The sequence below is a fragment of the Pteropus alecto genome, unplaced genomic scaffold, assembly GCF_000325575.1.
Source record: "Pteropus alecto unplaced genomic scaffold, ASM32557v1 scaffold122, whole genome shotgun sequence".
Lineage (NCBI taxonomy): Eukaryota > Metazoa > Chordata > Mammalia > Chiroptera > Pteropodidae > Pteropus > Pteropus alecto.
Genome location: NW_006431917.1, coordinates 635509 through 661782, shown reverse-complemented (window position 1 = coordinate 661782; position 26274 = coordinate 635509). Strand labels below are relative to the sequence as shown.

The window sequence follows — 26274 nt, the reverse complement described above, 5'->3', positions numbered from 1 at the left end:
CCAGCTGTCACTATTTGCAGATGACATGATTCTCTATATAGAAAACCCTAAAGACTCCACAAGAACACTACTAGAAACAATAAGCAAATACAGTAAAGTTTCTGGATAGAAATCAATGTTCAAAAACCCATAGCTTTCCTATACTCTAAAAATGAAGTGTCAGAAAAAGAAGTGAGAAAGATAATTCCTTTTGCAATTGCAACAAAAAGAATACAATACTCGGGAATAAATCTAATGAAACATGTGAAGGACTTATATAATGAAAACTACAAGACCCTATTAAAAGAAATCGAAGAAGGTACAGGAAATGGAAAGATATTTCATGTTCTTGGATTGGAAGAATCAACATAGTTAAAATGACCATATTACCTAAAGCATTATAAAATTTAATGCAATCCTCATCAAAATCCCATTGGCAGTTTTTAAAGAAATAGAACAAAAAATCATCAGATTTGTATGGAAGTACAAAAGACCCTAAATTGCCAAAGCTACCTGAGAAAAAAGAACGAGGCTGGAGGCATCACTCTGGCCAACTTCAAATTATACTACAAAGCGACAGTAATCAAATTGGCATGAAATTGGCAGAAAAACAGACACAAAGACCAGTGGAACAGAATCAAGAGTACAGAAGTAAACCCATGTTTATATAGGCAATAATTTTTGACAATAAAGTAAAAAACATACAATAGAGAAAGGAAAGCCTCTTCAATAAATGGTTCTGGGAAAACTGGAAAGCCACCTGCAAAAGAATGAAACTACACTGTTGTCTATCACCACACACCAAAATTAACTGAAAATGGATTAAGGACCTGAATATAAGACCTGAAACAATAATATGCATAGAAAAAAACATAGAAACAAAACTCAAGGACCTTGAACTTAAAGAGCATTTTATGAAGGTGACTTCAAATGCAAGGGAAGTAAAAGCAAAAATAAATGAATGATACTAGATCAAAACAAAAAGCTTCTGCACAGCAAAAGAAATTGTCAACAAGATAACCATCTGAATGGGAAAATATATTTGCAAGCAATGCTTTTGATAAGGGCCTATTATCCAAAATTTATGAAGAACTCATACAACTCAATACCAACAAAAAACCAAATGATCCAATCAAAAATTGAGCAGAGAACCTGAGCAGATGCTTCTCCCAAGAAGACATCCAAATGGCCAATAAACATACAAAAAAATGCTCAACATCACTAGCTTTTAGGGAAATGCAAATCAAAACCACAATGAGATACTATCTCGCACCTGTTAAAATAGCTATAATCAACAGGACTTGTAATAACAAATGTTGGAGAAGATGCAAAAAATAAAAAATAAAAGGAACCCTCATACACTGCTGGTGGGACTGCAGATTGGTACAGCCACTATGGAAAACAGTATGGAGTTCCTTAAAAAACTAAGAATTGATCTACCATATGATCCAGCAATTCCTCTACTTGATATTTACCCCCAAAACTTCAAAACCCATATCTGAAAAGATAATTGCACACTGATGTTCATAGCAGCATTATTCACAGTAGCCAGGACATAAAAGCAACCGAAGTGTCCTACCACAGACGATTTGATAAGGAAGCTGTGGTACATATATACAATGGAATATTACTCAGCCATAAGAAGTTTTGAAATACTACCATTTGTGACAACATGGATGGACTTTGAGATAATCATGCTAAGCGAAATAAGCCAGACAGAAAAAGTTGAAAACCACATGAAAAACACTTATATGTGGGATATAAACCTAAAATCAACAAACAAACAGGACAAAGAAGCAGAGACTCATGGACATGGACAATAGACTTGTAGTTACCAGAGGGTAGTGGGGTAGGAGGTAGACGGGGTAAAGAGGTTCAAATATGTAGTGACAGAAAAAAAACTAACTATGGGCAGTGAATATACAATGCAATGTATATATGTATGCCTTTCTGTTGAATCGTACACCTGAACCTTACTGGATTTTGTTAAAAAAATACAAGAAATAACAAATGTTATTGAGGATGTGGGAAAAAAGGAACCTATGTACACTGTTGGTAGGATGGTACATTGGTGTAGCCACTGTGGAAAATAGTATGAAAGTTCCTAAAAAAAAAAAAGAATAAAACTACAATATGACCCAGCAAATCTTCTTCTGGGTATTTACCCCAAAATGTGAAAACACTAATTTGTAAAGATATATGTAACCCTATGTTCACTATAGCATTATTTATATAATGTAAAAACATTAATGTAAACATGTAAAAATTTAAATGTTCATCAACAGATGAATGGATAAAAAAGATATGGTATATACATGTGTATGTGTATATATACACACACACATACACACAATGGAATACACACACAATGGATAAAAAAGATATATATATATATATATACACACATACATACACACATACACACATACACATGCACATACAATGGAATACTACTCAGCCATAAAAATAATGAAACATTGCCATTTGCAGCAACATGGACAGATCTTCAAGGTATTCAACTAAGTGAAATAAGATGGAATAGGACAAAAACCATATGATTTCACTCATATGTGTAATATAAAACAGAAAAGTAACAAATAAACTAACAAAACAAATAGAACTAAACCATTAGATACACACAACAGAATGTTGATTACCAGAGGGGAAGAAGTAGTGGACGAGAAAATTGGGTAAAGTGTGTCAAATATATGCTAATAGAAGGAAACTAGACTTTGAGTAGGGAACATACAATCCAATATGCAGGTATCAAATTATAATGTACACTTGTAATCTATATAATGTTATTAACCAATGTTAATAACATTATATAGATGGTTTATCCATAGAAGGTCTGAGAAAGCCTCAGAATTCCTAATTCTAGAGGGCTGATGGAAGGTATTTCTCTACCAAAGACAGTTACTAAAAACTGGAGCATGCGACCGCTATCTTAAAAGTGAAGACAGCAGTGCAAAATGTCAGGAACATGAAAGATAAAAGTAGTATAAAAGCACCGAAGGTTTAAAAGAGTCTTCCAGTAACTAATTTCAAAGGCTTGGAAATCTGTGATAATTCTTTACATGGTAAAGAATTAAAAACAGCTGTTTTAAGGAACCTCAGTGATCTAAAGAAAACTAGGACAATTCAATGAAATAAGAAAAAGCAATACATGAACAAAATAAAAATATAACAAAGAGAAATAGTAAAAAAAAAAAAAGATTATTGAGCTGAGGAACAAAATGAATGTAAAGAAAACTGCAACAGAAATAAGTATAGCTCCTATAACTTGTTAACAAATATGCAGAATGAAAAGGAGATATTAACATTGCAATATAAAATGAGGGGAGTAAAAGGGTGGAGCCTTTATAGGCAAAACAAAGATTAAGTTGCTGTTGGCATAAAATGTCCTGTTTTATCTATGAAATGTTTTATGTAAGCTTCATGGTAACCACAAAATATAAATCTAGAGCAGAATCACAAACAAAAACAAACACAAAACAAAAACAAACAAACAAACAACAACAACAAAAACAGAGCATACCACTATGGAATAGCACCAATTTACAAAAGTAGGAAGGAACAGAGAAAAAGAAACAATAAAAATACAAAAAAAAAACCAGTAATTAATAAAATGACATTAGTAAGTGCTTACATACCAAAAAATCACTCTAAATATAAATGGATTTAATTCACCAAAGAAAAACACAGAATGACTAGATGAGTTTAAAAAAAAAAACCCAAAACAAAAACTCACCAAACTGTATGCTACAAGAGACTCATTTCAGCTTTGAAGACACAAATAGGATCAAAGCGTATGGATGGAAGATTATATTCTGGGCAAGTGGAAACCAAAAAATGTGAAAGTAACCATATTTCTATAAGACAAAACAGCCTTCAAATTGGAAACTAACAACACACAAGGTAATTGTATAATAATACAAGGGTCAATAAATCAAGAAGACATCACAATCATAAATATATATGCACCCAACATCAGAGCACCTAAATATATTAGGCAAAAACTAACAATCTGAAGGGAGATGATATATACATCATTACAGCAATAATAGAAAAATTCAATACCCCACATTCAGCAATGAATAGATCATCCGTACATAATAACAAGGAAACACTGGATTTGAGCTATACTTTAGAGCAAATGAACTTAACAGGTATGTATAGAACATTCCATTTAACAATAGCTGAATATATATTTTTCTGAAGTGCACATGAAACATTCTTTAGGATAGATCATATATAGGACGCAAAACAAATTTCAGCAAATTCAAGAAGCCTGAAATCATACCAACTATTTTTTCTAAACATAATGGTATAAAACTAGAAATCAACAAGAGGAAATCAGGAAAATCTACACATATTCGGAAACTAAATAATACACTTCTGAACAACCAATAGGTCAAGAAAGAAATCAAGAAAAAATTTTAAAATCCCCAAACAGATGAAAATGGAAACACAACATACTAAAGACTATGAGATGCTGCAAAACCAGTTCTGAGAAAGTTTATAGCAATAAATGCATGTCAAGAAATTAAAAAGATCTCAAATAACCTTAACTCTACATTTCAAGGAAAGAGAAAATCAAGAACAAATTAATCCCAATAGCAGAAGGAAGGAAATAATAAAAATCAGACTAGAAATAAATAAAATACAGATGAGAAAAACAATAGAAAGAATCCACAAAACATAAAATTGACAAACATTTAGCTTGACAAAGAAAAAAAGTGAGAAGACTTTAAATTAGGAATGAAAGAGGAGACATTACACCTGATACTATAGAAATACACAGGATTATAAGAGACTACTATGAACAATTATATTTCAACACATTAGATAACCTAGAAGAAATGGATAAATTCCTAGAAACATACAACCTACCAAGACTGAATCAGAAAGAAATAAAAAGCTGAACAGTCCAACAATCAGTAAAGACACTAAATCAGTAATTAAAAACCTTCCAATACAGAAAACCTGAGGACCAGATGGCTTCAATGGTGAATTTACCAAACATTTAAAGAATTAATGTCCATCATTTTCAGAGTCTTTCTAAAAATTAAAGAGAAAGGAACACTTCCAAATTCATTCTATGAGGCCAGCATTATCCTGATTTCAAAGTAAGAACACTACAGGAAAACTATAGATCAATATTCCTGATGAATATAGATTCAAAAATTCTCAAATTTGCAACAAAATATTAGTAAATTAAGTTCAAGTACACATTAAAGAATTACATGCGATGCAGAGATTCAGATGTCGTAGAAGCTAGATGCTGGGTATGCCTCCTCTTGAGACCACATCAAAATTATAACAAAACTACAGAGCAACCAGTACTCCAAGTTGCCAGAGGTCTGGCTGAACAGAAGCCCTGCAACTAGGTCACCTCAAAACAGAAGAAGGGTTGAAGATGTGAAATGGCCTGATCCCACAACCACATGTGGTGAACGAGAATCAGGAGGGCTATCTTGGCTGTAGAGCCACCTCCTCAACCTGAGGAGTGAGGGGGCCCAGTCACACACTGGGCTCCCCAGCCCAGGGTTCTAGTGCCAGGAAGAGAGAAGTCCCCACAATCTCTGGCTGTGAAAACCAGCAGAGGTTGTGGCTGAGTGATATGGAGGGCTGTGGGAAGTGAAGACCTTCCTCTTAAAGGACCTATGCCCAGCTTTACTTGCTGATGGACTTACTCACTCTGAGCTTCAGTTCTTGAGCAGCTGCTTGAGGGATGCCAGGGACATACAGGGAGGCACTGAGCACTTGGGCTTCAGGATGAGGGCTGGAGGTACAGCTTGCTTCTGGACAGAGATGCAGGCAGAAGCCATTGTTCCTTCCAGCAGACACATGTGCCACCCACCTGGATAACACAGGTCGCTCCACCCAGGACATTCTCCCGAGACTCTGCCTCTTCCAACTTGTGGGCCCACTCAAGCTGTTTCCAGTGATTTATTCCATACAAAAGAACCATCTTGGCTCCTGCTGCAAACTTTCATAAAATTTCAATGTAGTTATTAATAATTACTTAGAGATTAATTCACATACCATACAATTCACCCATTTATAGTAGACAGTTTGATGACTTTTAGTCTTGTATCGGCACCACCACAGTCAACTTCAGAATATTTTTATTACTCCAACATGAAACCTAATATCCTGCAGTAGCCATTCTTCATGTTCCTTTAAGCCCCTCACAATCCCAGGCCTAGGCAACTACTAATCTTTCTGTCTCTATGGATTTGCCCATTTTGAACAATTTATGTAAATGGAATCATACAATATGTTGTATTTTGTGACTGGCTTCTTTCACTAAGCATAATGTTTTCAAAGTTTATTCATGTTGTAGCATGTGTCAGTATTTTCTTTTTCCTTTCTTTTTTCTTTTTTTTGCCAAATATTCCATTGTATGAATATACCACATTTTATTTATCCATTTATTAGTTAATGGATGTTTGAGTTGTTTCCACTTTTTGATTATTACAAACAGTGTATACAAGTTTTTATGCAGACATGTTTTCAATTCTTTTGGATATATACCTATGAGTGGGATTCATGGGTTTTGTGGTAGCTCTATGTTGGACATTTCTTTTGGGTATATAACTAAGAGTGAAATCACTAGGTAGTGTGGCAACTCTATGTTAACTTTTTGAGAAAATGCAAAACTTTTCCAAAGCAGCTCTACCATTTTACATTCCCATTAGAAACATAAGAGGCTTTCAATTTCTCCATAGCTTCACCTCTATGTAGTTTTAACTTTCATTTATCTTATGAATAATTTTGAGTATATTTTCATATTGTTAAGAGCGATTTACATTATTTTTCTATCAACTCTCCATTTTCTAGTTCATTTTTATATAGTACTGGTAGTCTCTTCTTTCCAATTTTTAGAAACTTTATATGTTAGGGATATTGTACCTTTGCAAATATTGTTCCCAATTTGTCATTTTACTTAACCTTATTGCGTTTTTGACATGACAATTTTTTTCTTTAATTGTAATGTGGTCATCTTAATGTTATGATTGGGAAAGTATTCCCCATCTCTAGGTTACAGAAGAAGTCACCCAAGTTTTATTGTAGTTATTTGTGTGTTTTTATTTTTGTAAATATGAACGTCTGATCCATCTGGAATTTATCTGGCTATATAATCTGACAAATTAATTCAGTTTTATCTTTTTTTCTATATTTATCTTTATTATGTTTATCACTTTTGTGTATTAAATAGTCCATTTTTTTCCCTACTAATATGAGCTGCCAGCTTTATTGCTAACTAAATTTGTACTTATATTTGCGTCTGTTTCTAGATCTTTCTTTTCTGCTCTATCGTTTCTGTTGACTTCTTATAAGTATAATATTCCAATTGAGACTATGATTTCTACCTTAGAAGTTTTATTTTCAAGGAATATGAAAATTGCATTTATTTTCTTATTATCTTATAGACTTGGGATCCAGGTGTAAGACCAAGAAGCTATCCTCAAAAAGAGAAATTTATGAAATAGAATCATCTCAGTGGGAGATACTCTTACAAGCCATAAGTATGAGTGCAAAAGTGCAAATGAGTGCAGGGTGCTAGGCAAAGCAAAGACCAGTTTGAAAGCAAATTAAGAAATAAAGAGGAATTTTTCAGGCAACTAGTTATTGCTTATTGAGACATTCTTGATTTTAGGCAGACCACATTCCGTACATTCTTGATTTTAGGCAGACCACATTCCGTACATCTACTGAGAAATGCTATGAATGTAAAGCATGCATAAAATACTGTATCTCTGGCTTTCAACTGACTGAAAATCAGAATATTCTTTCTAATGGAAAGTTTTCTGAATGTAAAGAATGTGGAAAGGCCTTTATTTGAGGCCCACAAGTTACTTACCATCAGAGAGTTCATGTTTCTAAGAAACCCTATGAATGTAAGGAATGTATAAAGGCCTTTAATTGTGCCTCACAACTCACTTATCATCAAAGAATTCATTCATACTGGGGAGAAAGCTTATGAATGTAGAGTGTGGGAAAGCCTTTAGTTGTGGCTTTCATCTTACCCAGCATCAAAGATTTCATATGTGTGAATGTGATGAATGTGAGAAGTCTTTCTTGTCATGGCTTTCAATTTACCAAACATCAGAGAATTCATACTGATGAGAAACCCTATCAATGTAATATATGTGGGAAAGCCTTTATTTCTGGCTCACAGCTTACTCTACATCATAGACTTTTTTCACTTCATACTGGTGAAAAAACCCTATAAATGTTAAGATTGTGGGAAGGCCTTCATTTGTAGTTCACATCTTACTCAGCATCAGAGGATTCACACTGGTGAAAAACTCTGAATGTAAGGAATGTGGGAAAGCCTTTGTTCATGGATCACCTCTTACTCAGCATCAGAGGATTCATGCTTGTGAAAAATCTTATGAATGTAAAGAGTGTGGGAAAGCCTTTATTTGTGGCTCACAACTGACTCAGTGTAAGAGAATTCATTCTGGTTAGAAGCTTTACAAATGTAATGAAAGCGGTAAGGAATTTAGATGTCATTCACACCTTATTCAACATAAATTTTATAACAGAGGAAAACTGTACAAAAATAATTTAGTAACTCCTTTACCTGTCTGCACATGCTTTGGAATATCAAAAAATTCAAATTACGAATCTGCAAATTTTTTTTTACTTTCACTTATAACTAACTCACTTTCAGAGAATTTACAGTGAAGAATGCTAGATGAATATAAATGCAGAAGTACTTCCTATCATATTTCAGTCTTTGTTAGACATTAGTGAATTCATATGAGAACACGACACTAAAATGTAAGGTTCTGTTGTTCAACATCATTCTGTTCTTCAGCATCATCTGACCTCCACCATTTACTACATGTGCGTTCATTCGGGAAAGTTACTTAACCCCTGTTTGCTTTAGTTTCCTCATTTATATAACAACATGATCTATCTTATCATGGTGTTCTGCAGTTTAAAGAAGTAAATACATACATATATATTTTACATACATAGTTTATGCATAATAGATGTAAGATATTATTGTAAACATTTTATCCTGTATTTTAATTGTATATTATTACAAAATTCAAATGAGAGGGAGACTACAAAGTACAGTAAAGTCAATCTTTTGTCAGTCTCACTAAGCATCAGATAAATCATTTTTGAACAAGACATTCTAATATAATTAACATGAGACCCAGTTTCTCTGCATCTCTGCTAGTATTCGGTGTTGTCATCACTTTTTATTTTAGCCATTCTGATAGGTGTGTAGTGATATCTCTTTTTTGTTTTAATTTGAATTTCCCTAGTTGCTAATTATGTTGGACACCTTTTCATGAGCTTATTTGCCATCTGTATATCCATTTTGGTGAGATGCCTATTTGTGTCTTTTATTCATTTTTGAATTGTGTGGTTTTTTTTTTTTTTTTACTATTGGGTTTTGAGAGAGTACTTTCTATGTTTTAGATGATACTAGTCCTTTGTTGGATATATGATTTGCAAATATTTTTTCCTAAGACATAGCTTATCTTTTCATTTTTTTAACAGAATCTTTCGAAGAGCAAACATTTTCAATTATGATAGGTCTAGCTTATCAATTTTTCTTTTTATGGATTTTGATTTTGGTGCCAAATCTAAGGAATCATTGCCTAACCCCATAGCCCAGACTTTTCCCTATGTTTTTGACTAAAATTTTTATGATTTTATCGTTTAAAGTATAAGATCCATTTTGAGTTATATTTTTGCCTACATTGTATGTTTCGGCTTGATTTTCTTTCCTGTTTGTTTGGGCTTATGGATGTCCAATTGCTCCAGCAACATTTGCTGAAAAACTATCTTTCCAATTGCTTTTGCACCTTTGTCAAAAATTCATTGAATATATTTGTATATGTCTATTTCTGGGTTTCTATTCTCTTCCATTGACCTATGTGCCTATCCTTCTGCCAATAACAAATACCCTGGCTTGATTCCTGTCACTCTATAGGATGTCTTAATATTGGATAGAGTGATTCCTCTCACTTTATTCTTTTTCAAAATTGTTGATATCCTAGGTCTTTTGCCATTTCATATAAATTCTAGCATAGGCTTATCTATATCAACAAAAAAAAGGATTGCTGGAGTTTTAATAAGAGTTCAATTTGGGGGATAATTGATATCTTTATTATCTGAGTCTTACAATCCATAAACAGAATATATCAGTCCAGTATTAGGTCTTTGTTGTGATTTGTGTTCCCCACGGTATTCAAGTCCCAACTCTCAGTACCTGTGAATGTGACCTTATTTGGAAATTGGGTTTTTTTTTTGCAGATGTCATCAAGTTAAGATGAGGTCATAGTGGGTTAGAGTAGACAGTACTTTAATGACTGGTGTCCTTGTGAGAAGAGGGAAATATGGACACACAGAGAAGGCCATGTGCAATCAGAGACAGATTGGAATGATGCATCTACAAGCAAAGGAACATCAAGTATTACTGGTAATGACCAGAAACTAGAAGGGGCAAGAAAGGATCTTCTCCTAAAGGCTCCAGAGAGCATGGCCCTGCCAGTATCTTGATTTGGGATTTCTATCCCCCAGAACTGTGAGAAAATAGATTTTTGTTATTTTAAAACCCTAAGCTTGTAGTAAGCTGTTATGGCAGCCCTAGTAAACTAATATGGTTTTCTTTGATTTATTTAATTAAGATTTGTAATTGTTGGCATGCAGACTTTATACATGGTTTTGATGTGTTTATGTAAGTATTTCATTTTCTTTGGAAAGGTTGTAAATGGCGTGGTGTTTTTAATTTCAATATTTACTTATTCATCACTAATATATATTGAACAATACATACATACATACATACATACATACATACTATACATATATACATACTATATATATCTGTATGTGATATATATATGAACTATACATACATACATACAATATGTGTGTGTGTGTGTGTGTGTGAATCTGGTAATCTATGACCTTGCAGCAGAACTCACTAATTAGTTCTAAAAGGATTTTTTTTTTTTAAGTAAATTTGTTAGAATTTTCTACATAAACGATCATGTCATCTATAAACAGGGACAGTTTTATTTCTTCCTTTCTAGTCTGTGGGTCTTTTATTTCTTATGCTGGCTATAACATTTAGAGCAGATATCCTTGCCTTGTTCCTGATCTTAGGGGAAAATACTCAGTCTTTAACTATTAAGTGTGATGTCACTTAATAGTTAGGTTTTACGTAGATGCTCTTTCATAAATTGAAGAATTTCCCTTCTGTTCCTAACTTGCTGAGGGTTTTAAAAATAATGAATAGATATTGGATTTTGTTAAATGCTGTGTCCGCAGCAATTGATATGACCATATGATTTTTCTTTTTCAGTCTGTTGATATGGTGGATTACATCGATTGGTTAGTGAATGTCAAACCTGTCTTTTATACCTGTAATAAATACTACTCATTTATGTTCTATAATTCCTTGTTGGAACTGATTTACTAACATTTTGTTGAGGGTTTTGCTGTGTAAGAATATGAGAGATATTGCTCTGTTGTTTTTTTTTTTGTCTAATCTTTGTCTCATTTTTATATCAGTGTAATACCTCATAAAATGAGTTGGGAAGTATTCCTTTTCTTTTTTTCTGGAAGAAGTTATATAAAATTTCTGTTCACTTTTCAGTTATTTGTGAGAATTTGCTAGTGAAGCCATCTGGGCCCGAGAGTTTCTTTTTAGGGAGCTTTACAATGATAAATTATAAATACTTCAATGGTTAGTCAGTTATTTGGCTATTTGGGATATCTTTTTCATCTAACTTGTGATTTGGTTTTGGAGAAATTTAGAGCAACTAGTTTTACACTTGAAACTGTCCAACCCCTATCCCCAGTAAATTTTTGGAGCCCATTCTGTGAGGCTAATAGTGTAGCCCTAGAGTCAAAATCAAACAAAACTAGATTCCGTTATCATGTTAGATATCAATATTCTAAATAAGATAGAAAAATCTACGAGACAATTAGAAGAATATAAAGGAATACCACTTGTTAAACATGTTCAAGATTTAATCTTTTCTAGATTAATCACAATTCCAAAGTTGAGAAACTATTTTCCTAAGAGATGATTGTAGTGGAAAAAAGACTTGAGTGAAGCCTCAAGTCATTTAATTGTTTCAATATATGATTTTGGAATGTGATATTTTTTAAGGTTCTTTGAGGGTGACTCAAATGAGGAAATATATCTTACATTACTATTCGATATGTATAAATTTTAAATAAAAATTTCATACAGTACCATTACTTGGAGAAGTTCATTGAAAACATTTTGGCAGAATGATTAAGAGCTGTTTCAAAATTAATATTTGCCTTAAGACAAATGCACTAGCATAGGATCAACTTCTAGCATATAAAAATAAATCTAAAATTTTATTTTTTCTTTTATAATAAATTTTTAAATATAATTTTAGGGGGATTGTTCATAAAATTTACATGTGTTTTATTTGACATTTTGCTTTTAATTAATTCTTACAATATGAGAATTCCCAAATAAAACTTTTTATTAAGATTAATAGCCAAAATAAAATTAAAGTAGCATTAAGGATTATATCTGATTTTTAGTTATTCAAACTGTCAATGCTAGTAAACTAACAATCCTACAAAAATTTCAACTTTGATCTAAGTTCTTTTTGTCTTTATTGAAATGTAATAAACAATTAGTTGCTTGTATTTACATTGTACAATTCAGAGGTTTTTTTTCAATTATAGTTGGCATACAATAATATACCAGTTTCAACTGTATAGCATAATGATCAGAGATACACATAACTCACAAATTGAGTACCCCTAGTACTAAACCTAGTACCCCTCTTCCCCCTTGCATATTTATTACAACATTATTAACCATCTTCCCCATGCTGCACTCTACATCTCCGTGTCTATTCTGTAACCATCCATTTGTACCTCTTAATTCCTTTCTCTTTTTTTGTCCCCCCAATCCCCTCCCATCTAGAATCCCTCTAAATATTCTCTGTATCTATGATTTTATTTGTTCTTTTGTTGTTGTTGTTGTTGTTGATTTTATTCTTTAGATTCCACATGTACATGAGATAATGTGGTATTTGTCTTTCTCTATCCGACTCATTTCATTTAGTGCAATACCCTCTAGGTCCATCAAGGCAATATCTTTTTCCATCCCCTTCCTTTTAGTCTGTGTAGGAGTCTTGTTTACTTATCCATCAGTCACTCTATCTTTTGGTTGGAACACAATTCTTTTCCATTTGAGGTATTTATTGATAGGAATGTAGTTATTACCATTCTTTCTTCCTGTTTTTGATACATGTTTTTTCTTCTTAAAGAAATCCCTCCAACATTTTCTGTAATTCTAGCTTGGTGATGATAAATTCTTTTAGCTTATTTTTGTCTGGGAAGCTCTTTATCTGTCCTTCAACTCTAAATGATAGCTTTGCTGGATAAAGTATTCTTGGTTGTAGATCCTGGGTTTTCATCACATGGAATATTTTGTGTCAAGCCCTTCTGTCCTGCATGGTTTCTTTTGAGAAATCAGCTGCCAGTCTTATGGGTGCTCCCTTGTCGGTAACTGATTGCTTTTCTCTTGCTGCTTTTAAGATTCTCTCTTTGTATTTAACCTTTGGCATTTTAATTATGATGTGTCTTTGTGTGGGCCTCTTTGGGTTCTGGTTTTGGGGACTCTCTGAGCTTCCTGGGGTTTTATGTCTATTTCCTTCATTAAGTTAGGGAAATTTTCCATCATTATTTCTTCAAATAGCTCTGTCAACATTAAGTACCCCTATGACATGGATATTTTTCCCTTTAATAGTGTCCCATAGGCTCCTTGAATTATTATTATAGTCTTGGCTTCTTTCTTCTTGCCGTTCTGATTGAGCGTCCTTGGCTTTCCCATCCTCCATACAGGTCATTTAATCCCCTTTTTATTCACTCTGTTTATTCTATTTAATATAATTCTCATCTCAAATAATGTGTTCTTCATTTCTGACCGGTTCCCTTTCATAATTTCCATTTCCATTTTTATGGGTATTTTTTTAATCACTTTGTTGACGTTATCACTGAATTCACCTTTACTTCCCATAAGTTCATTGAGCATCTTTATAACCAGTATTTTGAATTCTACATCTGTTAGATTGCTTGACTCCATTATTTTTGGATCTCTGTTCTTTTCTCTCATATGGTTTCTGCTTCTTTGTCTTCCCATTTTAGCTGCCTTTCTATGTCTGTTTCTATGTACTAAGCAAAGCTCTTAAGTTTCCCAGTCTTATTAGCGTGGATTTGTGCAGTACGTGTCCAGTGGCACAGTCTTGAGAGGGGTTCAGCTGCAGGCCAAGTTTAGCCCAAGCCTCTGCTTCTCCGGGATCACCTGTTAAGATTCAGCAAGCAGTCCACAGATGCTGTGCATATAGTTGCCTCAAAAGGCCACACCAGAAACCGAGGCCAGCTGCTTCCACCAGTGTGAGACTAGATGCTGCTCAGAAAGGGGCATCTAAGGGAAGACACACCTGGATGTGGCTTGGGTGGAGCTGCGAGTTGGGGGAGGTGGAGTTTCAGGGAACCCTCTGGGCAGAGAGACCTCTGTTATTCAGTTTGATGATGTCTCAGCTTTGGCAACACTGTGTCCACACCCTGGGAGCAGGGAGGGCTCAATGGGAAACAATGGATACTGCTGGTACTTCTGTACAGAGTAAGTCTCACCTTGGCCCTCACTCTGACAACTCAATGTCCTCTCGTAAGTCCCTGGGGACCCCTGCGCACAGCCTAACAGGCATTGGTGCTCAGAGCGAGCAGGTCCGCCACCATGAAAATCTGCTTGCGGACGTGGTCCCTTTAAGAAGTGTCTGCCACTGACGCAGCCTCCGTTTCACTCAGCTGCTTGGGACCAGGCGGCCTTATGTCCTCGCCCCATCCTCCCTTCTGCCGTTGCAGGGTGATTTCTGAAGATGGCTTGTTTATCTAGATCCCAGACAATTTTCCTTGTTGTTTGTTCTTTGTTTCTGTCACAACTTTGATTTGGTCTCAAGAGAGATGAACAGAGCCTCTATCACCTACACCGTTTTTTTTCTTCTCCTAGTTTATTAATTCATCTTTTTGTTATTTGAATTCTAAATTCGTTGGCTCTAAAAAGATATGAAGTTTAAAATTATCCAGCCAAAACACTCCCTTAGTATTTTTACTGTTTTCCGTCTTATTTTTTAACAAATTTTAAATTATCAATACCCGCAATTTAAATACAATGTGCATTTTCAAATTAAGAGTGTTAAATCTGGTCATTACATACTAAAATAAATTAGAGAATTACAATTTATACATAGCCAACAAGGTTGCTATGGAGGCACAACAGCCCTCTACTGTTACCTGTACCATCCAACCTGTTTTGCTCAGGTTTGTAATTCATTACACCATAAATAATCTTTTCACCACTTATTGATGATTGCCACATATAAAAAATATTTTTACAATGATGTTAAAGTAATATACTATGTGCTACCTTAGAATTGTTTCCAATTCTTTTACTCAGGATCATAGCTGTGTGTTAATAATTGAATTTTAGAGGTAAGACATTAAGTTAAAATTTTCCATAGTATATTTCAAGTAATACTAGAACTCAGATAATATTGGGGAAAAAAGATTCTGTGGTCAAACAAGTCTCTAAACATGGTATATTTTACGTCACTTCTTGGAGCACTAAGATCATTTTATTTCTTAAGTGCTGTAATAAATATTGTGATAAAACAATTTAAAAAATTTAACTCATCGTGTGCCATACTTATTTAACCATGAATCCCTTCTTATAATTCCTATTGCTATCTTTTGCATGTGAACTATTTTTGTAAATGCTGCTCTAGCTAAAAGAAATAACCTCAAATATGAAAATTCTAAACTGTATAACTTATGGTCAATAAAAGTGTAACAGAGAGCAGAGTACTTTCTCTATAAATCAATTATATTATTTTCTACATATAGGACTTTTGTTCTAAAGAAGAAAAATCCCTCTAGCTAATTATCTCCCTTAACAGTCCTTTCTTATCCTTCATCTCAACTTCATCTTAAATCCACTTAATGAGATATTTTTTTTAAAAAAAGAAGAAACAAAAGTTTCTGGAATTTTAAAGGCATGGTGATGAAATATATGGCTTTATCACTGGTATATTTATTTAGTACATATATCAAGTTTTCAGAATTGGACATCTTTTAAGTTGAAATGTACAACACACTGAAGAATAAAGATTGTCAAATGAGTCATTATTCCATTACTTTGTTCTCTACTTCTAACAGTTTTTCATTTATTCTCAAAAAAAATGTAGGAAATTAAACTTATATTTTATGTACACATTCTTTTCATATTTGATTAATTTGCACTTCTGAAATTACATAATGTGTTTCCCTCTAAAGGAAGAAATTATAGCAAATATACAAAAAGGAAAGAATATCTGACTTCTTAAACTAACCTATTAAAAGCCTTCTGAATGCATTTCCATGGCTTTTTTTTTTTTTATGCTTAAGATAGATGTTTATAGATGGGTCTTTTTTTCTGGTTGTTTGTGGGTATTTATACATATAAACAGAATCCCTAAATGTAAGTTGGTACAGTCATTATGAAAAACAGTATGGATGTTTCTCAAAAAATTAAGAATAGAGCTACCATATGACCCAGCAATCCTTATTCTGGGTATCTACCTGAAAAATTTGAAAATACTTATCTATAAAGATATATGTACTTCTATGTTCACTGAAGCATTATTCTCAGTAGTTAAGACATGGAGACAACCTAAGTGTCCTTTGATGGATGATTGGATACATACATACAATGGAATACTACTCAGCTATAAAAAAGATGGAATATGTTATTTTTGACAACATAAGTGAATCTTGAGAATATCATGCTAAGTGAAAGAAGTCAGATGGAAAAGGATAAGAGCTGTATGATTTCATTCATATGTGAGATATAAAACAAAAAGGAATGAATGAACAACTAAACTCATAGATACAGACAACAGAATGATGGTAAGAGGGGAAGAGGGAATAGGAGAGGATAAAGGGTAAAGGGGTCAATTATATGGTGATTGAAGGAGACTAAACTTTGAGTAGTGAACACATAATGGAGATGTATTATAAAGTTGTATGTCTGAAATTTGTAAAATGTTATTAACCAATGTTATTCCTCTAATTTAAAAAAAATTTTAACCCTAAGATCCTTGTATAAATATCAGTCTACAACTTTTTCTGTAAAATATATTATGGACATCTTTCAAGGTACTTACAGGTCTAATGTACTCATTTTAGTATTGGTAACTGCAGAATGCTACATATATAGAAGTGTCATATGTTCAAATGATTCCTTTATTCATGAACATTCATGTTTCCAATTCTTTGCTATTTCAAACAATTGTCAAATGTCTTATGTTAATGCACAAGGCCTAAGTGGTTAAGCAAGATTTATTGTAGCGGAGTGACAGACTGGCTGAGCCAAAGATGATGTCAGCTCTGAATGCAAGAGAACATGAAACTTATATGGAGCTTGAGGCAGGCCTTTTGGCAGGAATATTTTGGGCAGGGAAGGGAGGAGAGTCCAGTGAAGTGGGAAGTGAGCATGTAATATTCCCAACCCATATGCAAGGTCTGGTTCCCATACAATGGTAAGGGAGAAGTCAGGTTCCCACACTATGTGGGCAGGGATAGGGCCCTCCTGGACCTAACGTGTGTTTTTATTTCTGTAAGATAAATTCTTTTACATCAGGTTTGTGATTCAAAGTAATGATTTTTATTGTAATAGCTATCACTGATAACTTTCCTAATATAGTATATTCAGTCTCAACGATGTGTTCAGTTGCACATTTCGCACAATCTAACAATACTTTGTTCTCTTCGTCAGTCTTTCTGTTGAAAAATTTATATCATTGTTTTAACTTGAACTCTTAAATATTAGGTACATGGAGCATGCTTTCATTTGCTTGCTGGCCTTCTGAATTTTCTGTAAATAACCTATTGATATTCTTTGCACTATTTCTATTCTATTATTTTTTTCTTTTATTAATTTGTATGTGTGTTTGTATGTATTACCTTTGTCATATGGGTTACAAAAATAATTTCTCAATCTATCTTTTGTACTTTTAATACATTCTTTGTCTTGGAATTTACTTTTACTTTTATAGAATCAGTATACCTTTATAAAATGTTTCCTCTGCTCCCAAATTATTCACATTTTCCTGTTGGCTGAAAAAAATATTAACTAAATGTTTTGTCACCAAAAGGATTTATTCAGAAAAAAAAAAGGTTGCAACCTAGTACGTAGACATGGAAAGCCATGTGCATACTCTGGTTTGCATGACAAGATAAAGATGTATTTATATAAGGGGAAAAGAAATTAAGGAAAGGGGAAGTTAGAATCATAGAACTTTAGTATAAATATAGAGTTCTTTCTGTAGGCTTCTACTGGAAGAGTTCTCGCAATTATCTAGAGTGCAAGAACTTCTATTAGATCCTCCTGACTGATTATGTTTGCTTAAACATAATTAATAGCCTATCATTCCCCCCTTTTGATCAAAAACTTTCTTTGAAAGCACTGCTGATAAACAGTCATGTCTTCCAACTCCAGCAGCCTTTTTGTCCCTCAGTGTCAGAAAGGACCTCTTCTGGATGTCGTCTCTTACATCAAAGGGAAAGTGTGTGGCTTGGAAACAGCTCGTGTCCAGGGTCAGTGTCCAGGGTCAACAGGCAAAGGGGCAGAACTTAATAACAAGAAGAATTCAAAACAGAATGAGCACAATACAACAGTCTCATCTATACAATGAATTTAACCCAGGAGCTCAAACCTGTAGATAAAGAAACAAAGACCATTATTATCTTAGATAGATCACAGTTCTTGATGACAGATTCAGTAACCATAAAAGTTCCCCCCTTTCACAATAGCTTAGGAGGTATATAAAAGGCCATGTCTCTTCCAAAGAAAAGAGAAAAATAAAAGACCTGATAGTACGAAAAGAGTGGTACAGGCCTGATTCAGACGTTTTGGCAATTAGTTTTGTTCAGAGGTCACCTGCTTTAATTTTTGACAGCTTTAGTTTCAAATCATCAGATTTTGTGCAGTTCCAGTCAGGATTTGGTAACTTCTTTAAGTGTGACACGTATATCCAGGAGTCTCCCTGGAGTTTACAGCACAGGGGTTAGTCAACAGTACCTGGTAAGGGCTCTTCCAGCAGGGCTGGAGAAAAATTTTCTTGAGGTGTCTTTTCCAGTAAACAAAATCTCTAGGTTGTAGAGTATGGGTTTTCAGTTTTTCATTTCCCTGGAGGGCACTGTGAAAACATTGTTCTACCAAAGTATGATTATTTTCAATAGAAACAATGAAACCTTTACAATATTGAAATACATCTTCTTTTACCAACTGTGGATCAAAAGAAGCAAGAGCCAAATGCATGGGGCGTCTGTAATTACCTCAAAAGGTAAAAACATTTAGGAGTCCCAAAAGGAGTAGACCTGAGATTTAAAAGGACTAATGGTGATGTGATTGGCCAAGATGTTTGAAGAGTTTCTACAGATTTTACCAACTGAATCTTAATAATGCCATTAGTACGTTCAACTAACCCTGAAGATTGAGGATGGTAAGTACAGTGAAAATGTTTGTAGAAGTGGTCAAATAGCAGACTTGTTATAGCACCTGACCAGTGAAATGGGTCCCTCTGTCACTGGGGAGTTCAAGGGGAGTTCCCCAAATAGAAATAACCTCCTCTAACGGGATGTTGGCCACTACAGAGACATTAGCTTGTCTGCAAGGGAAAGTTTCAGGTCAGCGAGAAAACACACATATCATCACTAAAACATATTTGTGTCCATGAGATGGGGAAGCTGTGAAAAATCTATTTGCCAAACCTCAAATGGTGCATTAGACAGTTTAAAATGTCTAACACGGGCAGTGTGAACAGGCTTCCCTGGGTTGTACTTTGGACAGGTGGGACACTTAAGGTGGGCACTTTTTGCAGCCTTGTTCATATCTCCCCACCAATATTGATTTATGGGTGCTATCATTTTGTCAGTGGACCAATGGTTTAATGCATGTATAGTAGTCAGGAGTGGACATTTTAGAGTTTCTTGTAATACTGGATTATTTATTATTTGGTCCAAACCAGAGCTTTCTCTCCTTATCGAACCAGCAGCAATTGTTAAATTTCCAATCTTGTCGCCCCACACCACCCCCCGCCCTGGCAAAGCCAATTTTTTTGGCTTCTCTGGCCAGTTTTCTAAGTTATCAACTGAGAAATATCTTTTTGGACCATGACAGAGGTTTGACTGGTGCTTTTAAGGGTAGCATTCATAGCAGCAATGTCAGCAAGGTGATTTCCTTTAACTTCCAGGGAGTCAAGTTTAGAATGTCCTGGAATCTTAATAATAGCTTAACAATCACATAAAAGTATAGCATCCAGTAATTTCTGAACATACAGACCATTTTAAATTTTATCTTCATTGGAGGTAAGGAAACCACATTGCTTCCAATAACATTCCAAAGTCATGAACTACTCCAGAGGCTTATCTGTCAGTATAAATGTTGACAGTTTTACTTTTTGTTAAAATTCAAGCTCGTGATGGCATATAATTCAGCCTGCTGTGCTGAAGTAGCCGAAAGCAAAGAGGCTGCATTAGTCATGTTGTTGTGGGATTCCCCAATAGAGAGACAGGACCCCGAGGCTACAACCAGGAAGCAGCGTTTATTGATGCCAGCACCAGCTCAGTAGATTCTTATCCAAAGGCTGAGCCCCAACTGCAACATAATAGGCAGTTTTATATAGTCTTGTCATTCCTTCACAGCTACAGATATAAAGAAGAACATTAAATGGTTGGCAAGCTATGAGGAAACTGACGTTAGCTGGAGAGTCCTTGAGATGGATGGAGGGCAGTCAGGAGCAAACTCGTTTGAGCAGGAAATGGCCGGGCAGGGTCAGGCTGCCACAATGTCAAAAGGGGTTATAATAGCATAGCCAGTGCATTACCTACCATTTTCATTTTTTAAGTATGAACCATCTGTAAACCATGAGAAATCAGCTTTACCCAGAGGAGTTTCCTGCATATCGTCATGAGGAATCAGGAGGTGTCAATCTGTGTCAAGCAGTCATGAGGTGCTTCATCAGTCTCAGAAGGGAGAAGTGTAGCTGAATTAAGGTTATTACAACATGAAAGAGTTGTATGAGAAGCAGTAACAAAAGGATTTCATAGGAAGTAAGGTGACAATCTGAAAGATGCTGGGTGTGATAAGAATTCAGGAGAGACAAGGTGTGAGAAAGATGGTGGAGTAGGTAAAAGCAAGGTTTGCCTCCTCTCAGGTCCGCATTGAAATTACAACCAAATTATAAAATAGTCAACATGGAGAATCGCCTGAAGTCCAGCTGATCATAACACCTATGTCTGATAATATAAAGAAGGAGCCACAATGAAGCTGCTAGGAGGGGCAAAGTCGCAAATCCAATCGGGCTGGACCCGCACCCGCAGGTGGTGGGGGAACACCGGGAGGGAGAATGAGGATGCAGAAGCTCCCCTGAAGGAGGGAGATTCCTGGCCTCATTCAAGGGCTCCCCAGCCCAGGGTCCCAGCCCAGGGAAGAAGAGTTCCCAAAAACTCTGACTATAAAAACCAGAGAGGATTCTGGCTGTCTGGGTGAGATGGAAGGAAACCGACGTCCTAGATACTCCCTTGAAGGGCCCAGCACAGGCTCTCTCACCTGCAGACAATCACCTGGGGCACTGGCAGTGGGTCAGAAGCTCATACAAGATTCATAAGGGGGAACACCAGGGAATTTCCTGGTACCCAAATGAGGGCTGGACAGGCAGCCACCATTGTACATTAGTCAGGGACCCCAATACAGGACTTTCCTGTATAGATCCTTCCTCTCACAAGGCCAATTTGAAAACTGCACTGGGCTGGGGAGATTGGCCCTCCCCATTCAACCTGCAGATTGCCACCCAGGTGGCTTGTTGCTGGGCATCTGCCATGCCTTGCTGCATTTCAGGGCCAAACATTCGCAGCACGCAGCCAGTGCTGTCAGCTCACATTTCGGGGACAGTTTCAGGCAGATTGCTGCTGCTAACATGAACTTGGGTGGATCTCAGGGATCTGTGGGCCAGTCCCAGACAGCAGCTTGTATTGCTATGATCTGTGACTTTTGTGGGAACACATGAATGATTACTGAAATTATAGCAAGACTGAAGCTATATTGACTTGCCTGCCACTGTCTCCCTGAGACCGCGTTCCACCCAACCCACAAATTGCCCCAGGCGGCCCATTGACAGACAACCATCACTGCCCTGCTTCTCCCCTGGGTCTCACATAGCCCACAGACAACAATCTTTGGCTAGCACAGTGCAGCACATTGTGGGGAAATCAGTTACAGGCAGACTTTTGCTGCCTGCAAGAGTAGCAATGTCACATGGGGAAATTGCAAGGGTCTGTGGGACCACCCCAAATGGCAGCTATGATCTGCGACTACAGCGGAAACATGCAGGCACAGAAGTTGCAGCAAAACTGAGGTTTTATTGACCTGACAGCCCTTGTCTCCCTGAGATCCAGCTTCACTCACGCCACAAAGTGCCTGCCACCAGTTGACAGGTAGATGACCCCACCCTACCCTTCTCCAGGATTATGCATTTTGTGCAGTTCACAGACCTAGGCTAGTGCAGAGAGCACATTTTGGGGGAAATCAGTTGCACGCAGATCATTGCTTCCTGCAGTAGCTGCAGTATTGCTTCAGGGGATAACAGGAGTCTGTAGGACCACCACAGACAGCAGCTGGTCTCACTGTGACCTGTGACTTCTTCAGGAATGCACAGACACAGAAGTTGCAGAAAAATGAAGCTATATTGGCCTGATTGCCCTTGATTCCTTGAGATCCTGCCCAATCCAATTGACAAAGTGCCCGCAGCACATTGACAGGCAGCTGCCCCTGCCCTGCCCCTAGCCAGAGTTGTACATTCTGTGCAGTCAACAGAACTCGCCTAGAGAAGTTAGAAAATTTCAGAGAATACAGTGATGGGAAGATCACTGCTGCCAGCACGAGATACAATATATCACTTGGGAAGATCTCAGGGGTTTGCGGCCCATCATAGATGGCAATAGGTCTTGCAATGATATGTGACTTTTGTGGGAGCCCACAGTCCCAGAGCTGGCAGCAAATCCGGTGCTGTATAGGCCTGACGGCTCCATGCCTCACTGAGATGACTCCCCACCTAACCCACAAACTACCTATGACAAGCCTGCTCCCAGGCAAACCAGTCCCACCTTGTGCTTTCCCTTGGGTCAAGATTGCAAAAGCAAACAACAGCACTCAGTTCATGTGGCCCACACAAAGCTGGTGCATCTGGGAGAAGCTTTCTATGAGGTAGGGTATTTGCAGGCCCCAGGTGGGCAGCAGCTGGCCTTGCTACAATCTGAAACTTGTACAAGGAGCCCCAGAGATAGCACTGGCATGTAAACTGACACTGCAGTGGCAGGGGGAAATCTGCTTAATAGAGCCAGGTGACTCCTGGGGTCCCTACACCACACAACATGGATACCACCCAGAGGTTCTTCTAGTTATGGATACTTATGGGCAATTAACAGACAGTGTCAGGCCTTGAGGAGCACTGGTCCTTCTGCTAAACTGCCCTAGGCCAGATACTGGGTGTAACTAAACTGCGGCATACAGTGTTGTCTCTTCCACTTACCTATAGATCCATCATAGGCAACAACCATCTGCAGATCACTTTGTAGCTCCCACCAGGTAGCCCTGAGCAATCAAAGGCAGCGGCTGATCTTAGCCTACTGGGGAGCATCTCTCAAGGGGCCACAAAACCAATGTACCCAGAGGCTGGCACTAGATGACAACAGAGCAACTCCTGACTAGTCCCATAAGCGGTGCACACAAGCGGTGATCTAAACAAGTACACAAGCCTGTTAGGGCAAATTTCACTCAGTGGGGTCAGCCTGCACATATCAATTCATATCCTGCGGGCACAGCCACCTCCCATAGTTAGTCAGCCTGAGCATTAATCCCATCCACTGATGTACTAACAGTAATAAAGGCTTAGCTACAGCAGATCACACACAACCCACACAAAGATCATATCCAGAGCCCCCGGCACAGGGTGATTGTGCTCAGTGGTGCAGAGAAAGTGTGCCACTGGGCCACACAGAACCCCTTCCACATAAGACCCTCTGGCCAAGGCTGAGAGACAGAATAAATATTCCTAACACATAGAGATGAACACAGGAAGGTTAATAAATGAGAAAACAAAGAAACAAAGAAACAACAGGAGAAAACTCCAGAAAGTTAGCTAAATTAAATAGAGACAAGCAACCTACCAGAGACAGAGATTAAAATAATGGGGAAAAAAAGAAAAAAACAAATATAAATAATAAAATGGCAGTAACTACATATATAGACAGGAAAAAGCTTAAGGAATTCATCACCAACAAGCCAGTATCACAAGAAATGTTAAAGGGACTTCTGTAAAAAGAGAAAGGGTAAAAAAGAAAATAGAAATAACAAACATAAATAATAAAATGGCAGTAACTATGTACCTATCAGTAATCGCTTTAAGTGTAAACAGATTAAATGCTCCAATCAAAAGAAATGGGGTAGGCAAATGGATAAGGAAACAAGACCCATGCATATGCTGTTAATGAGAGACCCACTTCAGATCAAATGACATTGATAGACTGAAAGTAAAGAGATGGAAAAAGATATTTCACACAAATGGAAATGAAAAAAAAAATAAACCCAAGGTAGCAATACTTATATCAAACAAAATAAACTTTAAAACAAAGGCTATACTAAGAGACAAAGGTATTACATAATGACAAAAGCATTATATAATGATAAAGAGATCAATATATCAAGAGAACATAACCCTAGTAAATGTATATGCACTAAATATCGGGGTACTTACATACATAAAATAATTATTGACTGAATTAAAAGGAGAGATCAACAGTAATACTCTCATAGTAGGATACTTTAACACCCCATTGACACCAATGGACAGATTGCAGACAAAAAATCATCAAGAAAACAATAGGCCTAAAAGACACACTGTAGCAGATGGATTTAATAGATATTTTCAGAGCATTTCATCCCAAAGCAGCAAAAATACCATACACCATGATTAAGTTTGATTTATCCCTAGGAAGCAAAGTTGGTACAATATCTGCAAATCAATTAATGTGATACACCACATTAACAAATTGAAAGATAGAAAACATGATAATATCAATAGATGCAGAAAAAGCATTTGACAAAATCTAGTATTCATTTATGATAAAAACTCAATAAAGTGGGAATAGAGAGAACATACCTCAACATAATAAAGGCCATATATGACACACCTACAGCTATCAGTCTATGGAGAAAGGCTAAAAGCATTTTCCTTAAGATCAGGAACAAGACAAGGATGCCTACTTTCACCACTCCTCTTCAAAATTGTTTTGGAAGTCTTAGCCAGAGCAATAAGACAAGAAAGAGAAATAAAGACATCCGAATTGGACAGAAAGAAGTAAAACTCTTGTTATTTGTAGATGACATGATATTATATAGAGAGAACCCTAAAGATTCTACCAAAAAACTGTTAGAACTGATCAATGAATTCAGTAAAGTAGCAGGTTACAAAATAAATATTCAGAAGTCAGTGGCATTTTTAAACACCAATGATGAACTTTCAGAAGGAAAAATTAAGAAAACAATCCCATCTGCAATTGCATCAAAAACAATAAATACCTGGGAATCAAATTAACCAAGGAGGTAAAAGGCATGTTCTCAGAAAATTATGTCATTGAAAAAAGAAATTGAAGAAGATACAAATAAATGGAAGCATATACCATGCTCTTGGGCAGGAATAATCAACATCATTCAAATGGCCATACTACCCAAAGCAATCCCTATCAAAATATCAATGGCATTTTTCGGAGAGCTAGAACAAATAATTTTAAAATTTGTATGGAGCCATAAAAGACCCCGAATAGCCACAGTAATCTTGAGAAAAAAGAACAAAGTTAGAGGTATCACTCTTCCTGATATCAACTTATACTACAAGGCTACAGTAATTGAAACAACGTGTTGCTGGCATAAAAACACATACTTTGATCAATGGAACTGAATAGAGAGCCTAGAAATAAATCCACGCCTACACGGTCACTTAACATGTGACAAAGGAGGTAAGAATATACAATGGGGTAAAGACAGTCTCTTCAATTAATGGTGTTGGGAAAATTGGACAGATACAAGCAAAAAGAAGAAAGAAAAAAAAAGAAAGAAAAGAAAGAAAGAAAAGAAAGAAAGAAAGAAAAGAAAGAAAGAGA

The 26274-nt window shown here is 36.1% G+C and overlaps 1 pseudogene; it reads left to right on the top strand.

Moving 5' to 3' along the window:
• Nucleotides 1-4072: 4072 nt before the first annotated feature.
• LOC102882029 overlaps nucleotides 4073-26274 on the top strand; it is a 60347-nt pseudogene continuing 38145 nt past the window's right edge.